Genomic DNA, 12,315 nt, shown 5'->3' with positions numbered 1-12,315 from the left:
ATATATCTAATAGTTAATATGCAAAATACTGTATACAAAGAACTCACACAACTCAATAGCAAAAATACAAAGAAACCAGTTAAAAAATGAGCAAAGGACCTGAATAGACATTATTCCGAAGATGTTCAAATTGCCAACAGGTATATGAAAAGGTGCTCAACATCACTACTGATCAGGGAAATGCAAATCAAAACCACAATGAGATATCATTTCACACCTGTTAGAAGGGCTATCATCAAAAGAACAAGAGATATCAAATGCTGGTGAGGATGTGGAGAAAGGGAACCCTTGTGCACTGTTGGTGGGAAGGTAAACTGGTACGGCCCCCTATGGAACACAGTATGGAGGTTCCTCAAGAAATTAAAAATAAAACTACCATATGATCCAGCAATCTCACTTCTGGGTATATATCCAGAGGTAATGAAATCACTATTTTGAAGAGATATCTGCACTCGTATGTTCGTTGCAGCATTATTCACAGTAGGCAAGACATGGAAACAACCTAAGTGTCCATCGACAGATGAATGGAGAAAGAAGGATCCATCCATAAAGAATGGATCCTTCTTTATTGGAATACTACTCAGCCGTAAAAAAGAAGGAAATCTTGCCATTTGTGACAACATGGATCGACCTCGAGGGCATTATGTTAAGTGAAATAAGTCAGACAGAGCAAGACAAATACTACACGATCTCACTTATGTGTGAACTCTAAAAAAACCCAAACTCATAGAAAAAGAGATCCAATTTGTGATTGACAGAGGCAGGGGTAAGGGGTAAGGAGTGGGGAAATTGAGTGAAGGTAGTCAAAAGGTACAAACTTCCAGTTCTAAGATAAATAAGTGCTGGAGATGTAATATACCACATGATGACTGAGTTAACACTGCTGTATGGTATATTTGCAAGTTGCTAAGAGAGTAAATCCTACAAGTTCTCATTACAAGGAAAAAGAATTTTTTTGTAACTATATAAGGTGATGGATGTTAACTAAACTTATTGTGGTAGTCATTTAGTAATATACACATACGTCAAGTCATTGTGCTCTACACTTTAAACTTATACAGCATTGTATGTCAATTACATCTCAATAAAAGTGGAAGGAAAAAAAAGATAAAATTCAAATAGGGAAGGAAAAAAGGATCTGCATGTTCCCTTTTATCTTAGAATATATTAAATCAATTCCTTTCAAAAAAGATGATCTCTTTAAGGTAATATGACTGTTTACCCAAACTCTGGGACAAAAACAGGTGATGAGTTTCCACTCGCTGTGGATTATCTTCCGAGCTCTCGTCGCTTAATCAAGAGGGACTGTGTCAAATATGTATGAAACTGGACTGGAGGGTGTTTTCATGCATCAGGCTTGCTCACTGGGGCATATCAAACAGTTACATCAGTGGCTGGCACATATTTGCTCTCAATAAACGTAAATTCCTGAGAGATGAGTTACTGCACCTGTTGACTGCAGCTGTCTTGACATCTATAAGTAGGAAAGAGATAGTGGGGAGGTGCTGGAGAGGCTCGAAGTATGGTTTTCACTCATTAGCTCAGTTATCTCAATATTGCTGCTTTTCACCTCTTGTATCACTAATTCTGGCCTACCATGACCAAATGCAAAACAAAATATCAACAAACACAAAGTGAACTCTTAGGCAGTAGAGTTCTACCTTATTTTATGATAGGAGAGCAACCAATGCAATTGTATTTGGGAGATAAATCACACTCCGGATGAAAATAAAGAGATTTGTTCCTCTGCAATACAGCCAAACAGTTTTTTAAAAATAAATGGCTTATGAACCATGCTATCCTTTTTGGCAAGGGGTATTGTAAAATAAAAGAGTATTTAAAATTCAAGCCAACTTGCAGAAAGAATCAGTGCACATGGAAAAAACCAAACTCATGTGTTTAAAGTTTATTAATATATAACAAAACACTTAAACATAGAACAGTTTGAGGAATGATGGTACTAGATTATTGAAAATTTGAATTTAAAGAAAACTATAGGCAAACATAATAAATAAACTCTTCTGACCATATCTCAACCGTGAGCAAATAGTAATCAAGGTGGCAATTTAGCAATAACGAAAAAAAGAAGTTTATCCTTAGCATTTAAAAATGCAATAATAATAATGGCTACTTGTGATCAATATTTTCATCTTTATTTTTACATAAATGCAACAAATTTCATGATCCTTGAAGCATAATATTGGAAAGGCCACTGGGAAGCTGGATTCCAGAACCATGTGGCATTGGTCAAATCATTTCCCCTGTCTGTCCTTCCTTCTAGTTTACATATTGTGAGCATAATAATGGCAGCTGTTACTTATGACCGCTTAACAAGCTCAAGGCAGTGGACTTGATCTCATTAGAACCTCCTAACCTTGAGGTGAGTATCATTGTTTACTCCATTTTACCGGAGGGGGAAATGAGAGCTTAGAGAGGTTAAGTACAAGGACACAGCTAGAAAGGATGTAAACCCCAGCAGTCTGAATCCAGAGCACGTGCTCTCAACCACTGCACTGATACCACCTCTAAACTTGCGTGATGATACAAAAGTATATGTACTTCAGTTCATCTCTTGTTAAATCATATTTTGAGTTAGTCAAGGAAACATTCTATTTTTCCAGCTTTACTGAGACATAATTGACAAATAACATTGTATGATTTTAAGCTGTACAACATGATGATTTGATACGTGTATGTATTGTGAAATGATCTCCACATTAAGGTTAGTTAACACAACCATCACCTCATATAGTCAGTCCTTTTTTTTTTTTGTGGTGAGAAGATTTAACATCTACTCTCTTAGCAAATATCAAGTATACAACACAGTATTGTTAACTAGATTCACCATGCTGTGCATTAGATCCCCAGAACTTATTCATCGTATAACTGGAAGTTTGTACCCTTTGACCAACATCTCCCCATTTCCTAAACCCCCCGGCTCCTGGTAACCACCAATCTAGTCTCTGTATCTACGAATTCTACTTTTTTGATTCCAAGTGAGATCATGCACTGTTTTTCTTTCTCTCTCTGACTTATGCTAAGTGAAATAAGTCAGACGGAGAACAATCTTTTTTTAATGTTTTTTTTTGTTTAGTTTTAAACTTACATTTTGACATAATTGCAGACACAGAAAAAGTTGCAAAAATAATACAGAAAATTCTGTGTAACTATATGAGGTGACTATTAATATCTGTTTGTATTTATTTTACTTAATAACAAAGCCCTCTATATTATAGGGGGCAGTAATGGGTCTAGTTAGAAGACCACACTTTCCAGTCTCCCTAGTATTTAAGTAGGGCATGAGACTATGTTCTGGTTAGTAAGATGTAGGGTAAGTTATTGGGTACACCTTCTGGAAAGGCTCCTTAAAGCGGTGATAGACAGACTAAGCCCATTTTGCCTTCTCTTCTTTCTGATTGAATGTAGATGAGACAGCTTGAGCTCCAGGAGCTCCTGATGGTGATCAGGTAACTCCAAAGACAAAGCCATGTGCTGGGGTCGTGGAGCAGAAAGTGAGAAGAAGCTTGGGTCCCTGTGACAGTGGAGCTCCACGCTAGTCCTAAAGTACCTGCCTCCAGACCACATTTATGTGAGAGAAATAAACTCTCTTGTTTAAACTTCTGTTATTTTAGGTTTTCTGCTTTATACAGTGTAACTAATCTCAACTAATACAATCATAAAGGACCTTAAAAAAAGACCTGAACAAAAGGAGAGCTATTCAAGAATATGGATAGAGAGTCTCAATGACATAAAATTGTCAGTTCTTCCTAAATTATGCAATTGTTGTAATTCAAGCAAAATCCCACAAACTGTTTATAGAATTTAACAATATGAACCTATAATTCATTTGGATGAAGAAAACGGCATGGACATCTAAGTAATTTTGAAGATGATATTAATGGTGGGGTGGGGAGGAGCATCACATACAGGGTATGTAGAATGATTATAAAGCTATAATAATATGGCTTTAGTAAACATGGTTTTAGTACAGAGCCACAGCATAAACTAATGGAACTAAATAGAGGGCATCTTTATTGACGTGAGGGGAAAGATGGACTACCCAACCCATCCTGGGACAAATGGTTACCCACAAGCAAAATAATGACAGACAAATTCCAATCGGATCAAATACTTACATATGAAAAGGATAAATTTTATGACCTCAGAGTAGAATTTTAAAGAATAAAACATGAAAACCCAGTTTAAAAGTAAAAGATTCCATAAACAGTGTTCAAATACACATAGGCCAGAAAAGATATCTGCAACACATATAACAAATGATTATGTTCCAGAATATATGAAGAACTCCTAAAATCAACAAGGAAAAAGGAAAAATCAATGGAAAAAGGGCACGAATAGGAAGACACAGTTCTCAGGAGAGAAAATGTGAATGGCCAATAAACATAGTAAAGAGGGCTGACTTCGCTGATAATCAGGATAATACAAATTAAAAGTCCATTTCATGCTTACCAGATTTTCCAAAAATTAAGAAGTCTGATAATATCAGGTATTAGGACAGATGAGGAGGATTAGGGATTTCCGTACATTGCTGGTGGGAGTGTAAATTGTCAGAGCCATTCTGGAGAGCAACTTTGCAATATATTGTCAAGTTGAAGGTGTGCATTCTGTTCTCCCTTCATCCCAGCAATTTCACTTCTAGGAATATATATGAGAGAAACTCTGTGTATGTGCACAAGGAGACAGGCACAACGATGTTCATATCATTATTAGTACAGTGAAAAACTGGAATAAATACCCATTAACCGAAGAACGGGTCAATAAATTTCACTATATTCATACAATAGATTATTATACGGGGTGAAAGTGAATGACATTACATATATTAATATAGATAAATCTGAAAAATGTTAAACAAAAATAGCAATTTGTATAATATTGTATGAAGTAAGATACTACTAAAAAAGGTGAAAACCATCTGTTAAGTTTATGTACACTTATATATGTGGTAATGGTATAAATATCTGCGTGGGCATGATAAACGTAAAATTCAGAATAGTGGTTACTCTGGAGAATGCTGGGCTTAGGCTGCAAATAAATCTGTAAAGTTTTATTTCCTCAAAATCTGAAATAAATATGGCAAACTATGACTTGATAAAAGATAGTACTATGTATATGAGCATACTGTTCTGAATATTTGAAATATTTTGCAAATAAATCATTACTATTTTAGAAATTTAAAAAACCATTCAAACTAGGATTTTTAACATTAAAAATGAAAGCTTTTTGCCTATCCCCATCTGACAGGTGTATCAGGAAGAGTTAACCTGTAGAAATTGTTCTTGCACTTGGAGATTAGGCTAGGCCAACAATTTACAGATATTTCCAAACTGAACTCAAGTAGTTTTGGACATATAGTCTGTGGAGTAAAGGGAGGAGGATGTGACAGGTAAATTGAGACTAGGAGGTGACAAAAGAGGATCTGACTCTCTGAGATTGTCTGAAATGTAAAATCCAATTCTACATTCTCCACAAAAAGGAAGCCAGGACATTTGAGAATGACACACTGACAAAAGCTGCAGACTGGCATAGATGAAGAGGCTCTTGTGATACAAACTTTAGAAATCACGTCAACTGCCTTTCAGAGGGTATTTATGTGCCAGGCAAGGTGCTAGGGGAATTCCATTTTTCATTCACAGATAATATTTCAATATCCATTATGCAGATGAGGAAACTGAGACCCATCTGTCCATGATCGTCTAGTTATGGAGTGGCAGAGCCAGCATTCAAACCCAAGGTTGTTTGATTACAAATGGATGGTCTTCCATTATTCTACAAGACGCTAACACATTATGAACAAAGAAGTACATTTTCATGCGAACAGAGCCTAGTCCTGTCTCCTTAGAATGCGTATTTCTGGGCCTCATATTATCTGAACTCCTTCTATCAAATAAACATAATTTTAAGGCACTTTCCTCCATTACGATAGTTTTCTTGTTTGGGAAAACTTCTCTTACTAAGCAAGGAGAATAGCTTCTGTATTGGTTGACTATCTCTGTTTTCACATTTTCCATTCAAACAATGAATAGGTTCCTTGTTCCATATGCTAGAACTCTCAAACTCTAAATTTAAATTAAAGAAAAAGGAAGGAAGAAAGAAAAAGAAAAAGTGAAAACTTCCAATTAGTTTCTTCACTTATTGTTCTTTGGCCTGCCAACGATTTTAGCTAATCATATGCCTTTACTCAAAATGGCTTTTACAGGGAACATCTCCAAATCTATAACCAGTTACTGAATTTATCAAATCATGGAGGGGTGAGGGAGAAAATGAGGGTAGAAGAGAAACATATGCAAACAGACACACAAGAGCATATATATTTTAGTGACTTATCCGAGACCACACCCATTTTATCATTTAGCCATTCTACAAAAGAGCTTGACTCATTTTTTCAAAAGTTAGATTAAAGAAAAAAATCCATCAACAATCTTATTTCTTCCCTACTAATCACTTGAAAAGATCAGTTGACATTGTATTCCCAGAGGAATTCTTCCCCTCTCCAAGATTAATTTTCATTTTTCTCAGATACATTTTCTGCATAAACCTAAGCAAAACAACATTCTAGATGCTCATGGAAAATTCTTTTTCCCTCTGCAAATATTATGCTAAAATCTGTCATTCACTCTATGTCCCAAATCAACAAATGGTAAATATTTCAATATAGTTGTCTGGTATATTTTGGTATCTTCCTCTCTAAATTCCTTTTGAAGAAAAAGTATGCCCTTCACTTAACTAAAGGTATCTGCAAAGAAACTAAAAACAGTCTGGGGAAAAAAAAGTGTCTTTGTTCTCCTTTATTGTCTCACACAAGGACCTTTGTACTTACAATAATGCTGTGGAAAATGTCTTCGTGTTCTATCAATAATACATTGAGGTTCAGTTTATTTCATTTTATGTTGTTTTTACTCTGCTTGGCAAATAACACTCTCTCGACTTGCTCATTCTAATCAAACTGTAGAATGCTAATAAAACAAATCCAAACTAATAAAGCCCATTTCCTCTACATTACTCCCCTTAACGTTATTAGGGACTCACATCCCTAGATATGAATAGTATAATCAGGCAAAAATTAGGAAGATAAAATATGGATAAAGGGACGATGAACATGCGAGAGTATTAAGACAAAAACATAATGACAAAAGCTGGCCTGAACTTGATTATTTAAGACGTGTTGGGTGGAGACTGCAGGATACAGGAAACATCTAACGCTGTTGAACCCCCCTGACCTCTGCATGAGGATTATTTCAGCATTCATAAAAAGGATTTCTTAAGTTTTATTTTTACATCGATCGATTTGTTTTGAAAAAGATTTCATCCTGCGAACCACAAATTTGATAATTGTTTTCCTAAGTGCTGAGGATGACTGAACCACTCTAGAGATTCTTTGCTTTTCACAAAGAAGAATTTCCTCTAAAATCTAGTTTAGTTTAATTATAGCAGTCTGGGTGTGATTTCTGTTTATATCCCTCCGGTTGAATCTGCTCTGGCTGGGTTTGGGTCAGAGCTATTTCTAGGAAATGCCTGCTACTTTTTCTCAAACTAAAACTTCTTTTTCCAGCTTAATGTCTTTGTTACTTTAGTAGGAGAACAAGTGATCCATGTGCACGTCTATAACTAGGCACGTGGGCATGATACTTGATGCAGCTAATTCTAAAGGAGGTTGGTGAGTATACGAGTATGGTAAGTATTCTCCTTGAACTGTTAAAGCCACCACATTAGTTAAGACTCTTTGGTTCCAAGTAACAGCAATTAAGCTTAGTTTAGGCAAAATCAACCAACCAAATGAAAAGCAAAGAAGGACAATGAATGATGATGATACAGAGATGTCTGGTGGATTCCTGGGCACGAAATCTGTTGGGCTTCAGGAAGCGCTAGACCCAGGATCCCAAAGGTAGCCTGGAACCCGTGGAGCAACCTCTCCTGCTCTCATGGCTGATTGGCTCCCTCGGTCTATTTCAATTTCTTTCTTCTATCAGATCAGCTTTATCTGCTATACAATGCAGACAGAAGATGGTCCCCGAAAACTCCCGATTTCACAGATAATAGTTACTTTCTCATGGACAAATGAACTTGCCCTTCTTCCCAGATCAAAATTCCTAGGAAAAGAATCTGATGGGAGGCAAATGTGGTACAAATTTCCACTCCTTACAGTCCAGTTGTTCAGTCAACTGTGACTGACAGATCAGGGCTCATTGTAAGAGGCCCGCAGGGGGAGATTAGGGTGGCATTTAAGAGCGCTTGTTGAGAGGGGGTAGTTGCTCTATGAAGTTTCCCTGCTGTTATGAGGAGAGAACACGTTTACACACATAACAGAGTAGTGAGGCTGGGATGAGCACTACTCCCACGGGCACGGGAGCACACACAGTCTTGTGAGCTTCAGAAACAACTCGGCTGCCATTCCGAGATGTTCAGCCAAGCAAACGGTATTGCCTGAAGCAGTTCATGGTTCTTCCCTAGGCGGGATCTGCTCAGCATGGTATTCCCGGTTTTGATGCTCTGTTGTATTGGGATTAAATTCTGCCCAGATCTGAGATGTCAACTTGGTGTCCCTCTAGCTGAGAAGACACTGTACTCAAGACATGGGATTTCTGTAAAGCCATGTGAACTTCATTCCAGAAACTTAAGTTGAATCTGATACCTCAAAGGAGATTTCATCATGAAAAATTTCACACATTGGTGTGTCCAGACCAAAAAGAAATCAAATACAAATAGAAACTTAAAAAACAAAACAAAACTGAGATTGTACAGTTCACATTGTCCCCCCCTGGCTCCCCATTAAAGACATCTTTCCTTTCTTTGCTGAAAGATAAGAGTAGGTTAAAAAAAATTCCTTTGCACTACATCATCGAAATTCATCCACCTGTACCAATGAAAACTAATCAAAAATTCAAACTACAGTTATTCCTAATGCTGTGATTTCATCTTTTCCTCACCCAAAGTGGGCAACAGGAACTTATGAGGGCATATACTAGAGGGAGACATCGGCAGCTTACTACCAAGCAACTAATAGTGAAAGACACTTCTGCTCAAATAAGCCTTTTCTTCTTGACTCTTTGAAGGGAGAAATTAGTTCCTATGCCTATGTATGGACAGATCCACATTGCCCCTCCACTGAAAGCAGGGAGCATATCCCTGGCTTTGGCCTGTAACAAGCATTGAGGGTGGTGAGATTTGCCTTTTTGCCCTTCTCTCGTACAGTATTCAGTGAGTTACACCACAATTCTACATAATGGTCATGTTGAGGAAGAGAAATGAGCCTAGAGAGGCATCCTGTAATTTACCAAGATGCAAGGGCCTCATTTTACACACACTCGCACACACATGTTTTCTACATTTTCCTTTATAGATTTATTAGATTTGGTAATTATGCATTTGTTTTGTGTGATTATTGGATTGACAACTGTCTTCCCACAAGACTGTATGCTCTCCAAGGACAGGAACTTAATATGTCTTGTTGTTTAGTAGCAAGTAAAGCCAAGAGTCTAGTGCAGTGCCCGGCAAGTTAGTTTTGGAGTAGGAACATGGACTCTGGAGGCCAACTGTGGGGTTTGAATCTCAGCTTGCCGCTTACTAGCCGTGGGACCTTGCGTCAACTACGCAACCTCCCTGTGTCTAAGTTTCTCATCGATAAGACAGAGATACTATCTGTATCATAAAGATGCTATGTGGATTGAAATGAGTGACATATAAAGCACTTGGAAACAGTGCTGGCACACAGTAATTGCTGTGTTAGTGTTTGTTAAATAAGTAACAGACCCTTTAGTATTTGTTAAATGATTGTTTAACAAATTATAGACAGAAAGGAATGAGAGAGGCATTTACAATTTTACAAGATCTGAGGCCTGGTATATAGTTTTATATTTTGCCCCCAAACCTCAATCTGTTCTTCTTTTCCTGCATATTATTTTTACATACATTTAAATCTAGGGCATTATTTTTTCGCCCCCAAAGGGCTCAAGCAGCTTTATGCTCTAATGTGGCTGAACCTTAGTTTGTCTGCTCTATGCCACCTACGGGGAGAGCATGGGGAGCATCTCTAGTAGGAGAGAAAAATACTAGTATGTTTTTCAATCACCAATTCTCTCCAGACACAGGAAAAATTGTTGTGTCTTAGTAAGTTTAATTTCAGTTTCATCATAAAAAGAATACATGTTCATTATAGAAAAATTTAAAAATAAAAAAAAGTTCATAGAGAAATAAAACAAAACACCCTTACTCATGCTACATTGAGAGAATCACCGCATTGTAAAAATGTTATGTTATACTACTCAGCCATAAAAAAAGACAAAATCATGCCATTTGCAACAACATGGATGGACCTTGAGGGTATTATGCTAAGCGAAATAAGTCAGACAGAGAAAGACAAATACCATATGATTTCAGGCATATGTGGAAGATAAACAAACAAATAGCACATAGATAAGAAGAACAGATTAGTGGTTACCAGAAGGGAAGGGGGTGGAGGAAGGGCGAAAGGGGCAAAGGGGCACATACGTATGGTGATGGATAAAAACTAGACTATTGGTAGTGAACACGATGCAATCTACACAGAAACTGAAATATAATAATGTACACCTGAAACGTACACACTGTTATAAGTCAATATGACCTCAGTAAAATAAATTTTAAAAATGTTGTATTATATCCCAGTTTATAAATAAGAAAACACGTTCACTTAAAAATTGAGCTTATAGTAAACATTTTATTCTAGTATATTCTTCATTTACCCCATGAACATTCCCCCATGTTATTAAACAATCTTCAAAATGAAAATTTTTAAATGGGTGTGTATTTTCCCTCACATGGACAATTTTTGATTCCAAGATTTTTGGATACATATAAGGTTTATGATTTTTCTACTATAAATGATGCTGTGATCAGCATCCTCACAGGAGGACAAAAGGGGCTTTAGCTGAAAACATTAAGAAATGAGAAGGAAAAAAAAATGCCCGTAGATGAGAAATCCCTGCCTTGATATCAATCTAGAAGCCCGAGGAATGTTTATTTCTGGTTTCAGATCTTCCCATCAAATTTTATAACCTTCATATTCTTGCAAAGTATTCAAAAAATGCTGAAAATAAGTTTACAGGGCCAGGATCACCATCTCTGCTCAAGAAATACCTGCTGAAGCATTGACCCCTATTTGCTTTCTCTGTGAAAAGTTTTAGAGTTGAATCCATAAAACAAGATCCAGAAAGAGAGGGCAATTTGAAGGTCAAGATATTGGAGCACAGCTGAAAGCTATGCAAAGAATAAAGGCAGAAAATGCACGGAAAAGAAGTTTTACTTTTCCACAAATGCTTAAGAATCAGGAGATTTGAGCTGTTAGTTTAATGAACACTTAAGAATTAGTTCTCTCTTTCACACAGGGTCAAGAATTTTAGAGGTGAAAGGTAATTCAGTCTTACTTTATTTTGTCAGTAGTGGAATACAGAGGTGCAGAGTTTAAATAATTTTCCTAAGGGTTCATTTCGGTTAAAATCTAAACTCTTTGCCCAGGTTTACCAAACCCGACCTGACCTAACCCCCCGCTATTCCCTGCCACTTCTCATGCTGCGCTCCAACATTAAAGGCTGTGTTCCAGGCACGCTGGCTTCCAGGAAACCAGGAGCCTCAGGTGGGCCCTTTCTGCTGGCAGGCAATCACAGGGATCCTCACTGCCCACACACTTTGCCACTTTCACACCTTCCCTCTCCTCTAACCCGCAACACTCCCTCCCCATCCCTCCTCGCTCTGCTTGCTTCCTTCCTACTAAGAAAAATGGAAGCAACAAGAGGAGAAACTAACAGACCCGATTAACCCATGCACTCATCCAGCAGCCTCTGCATTCTTGGCTGTTATCACAGTTATATCTTCCCTGTCCCTATCTAACACACCAGTTCCAAGCCCTCTTGCCTACTCAAGGACATTGCTCCAGCAACACTTCCGTCTCTCTGCTATGTCTTCAATTTTCCCTCTCTACTGGATCAGTCTCATCCATACACAAACACATGCTGTTATTTCTCTCACGTTAAAAAACACGAAAAACCCTTCTCTTGACCACACCTGCCCTGCCCACTACTTTGCTCCCCCTCCCAGCAAATCTCCTTCAAGACTTGTCTGTATTTGCTCTCTCTCATTCTCCTTTCAACTAACTGTGATCTGGTTTCCTCTTTTACCACGCCAGCCAAATTGCTCAAAGACATGCTGTTAATCCCTTGGTCACTCTGTAGGCCTCCTGCTACTTCACTTGTCGGCAGCATTTGCTGCGGTTGATCAATGCCTCCTCTCCCACATTTCTCCATTTGGCCTCTGGGCCAC

General features: G+C 37.6%; 1 long non-coding RNA gene across 1 annotated transcript in view; it reads right to left on the bottom strand.

The window, feature by feature from the left end:
* The window catches only part of LOC131411189 (uncharacterized), a 58,471-nt gene that overhangs the window by 45,572 nt on the left and 584 nt on the right, over nucleotides 1–12,315 (bottom strand). The window lies entirely within an intron of this gene.

Source organism: Diceros bicornis, chromosome 2, assembly GCF_020826845.1.
Source record: "Diceros bicornis minor isolate mBicDic1 chromosome 2, mDicBic1.mat.cur, whole genome shotgun sequence".
Lineage (NCBI taxonomy): Eukaryota > Metazoa > Chordata > Mammalia > Perissodactyla > Rhinocerotidae > Diceros > Diceros bicornis.
The sequence above is the reverse complement of the archived record's forward strand: the minus strand, read 5'-3'. Positions and strand labels throughout refer to the sequence as shown.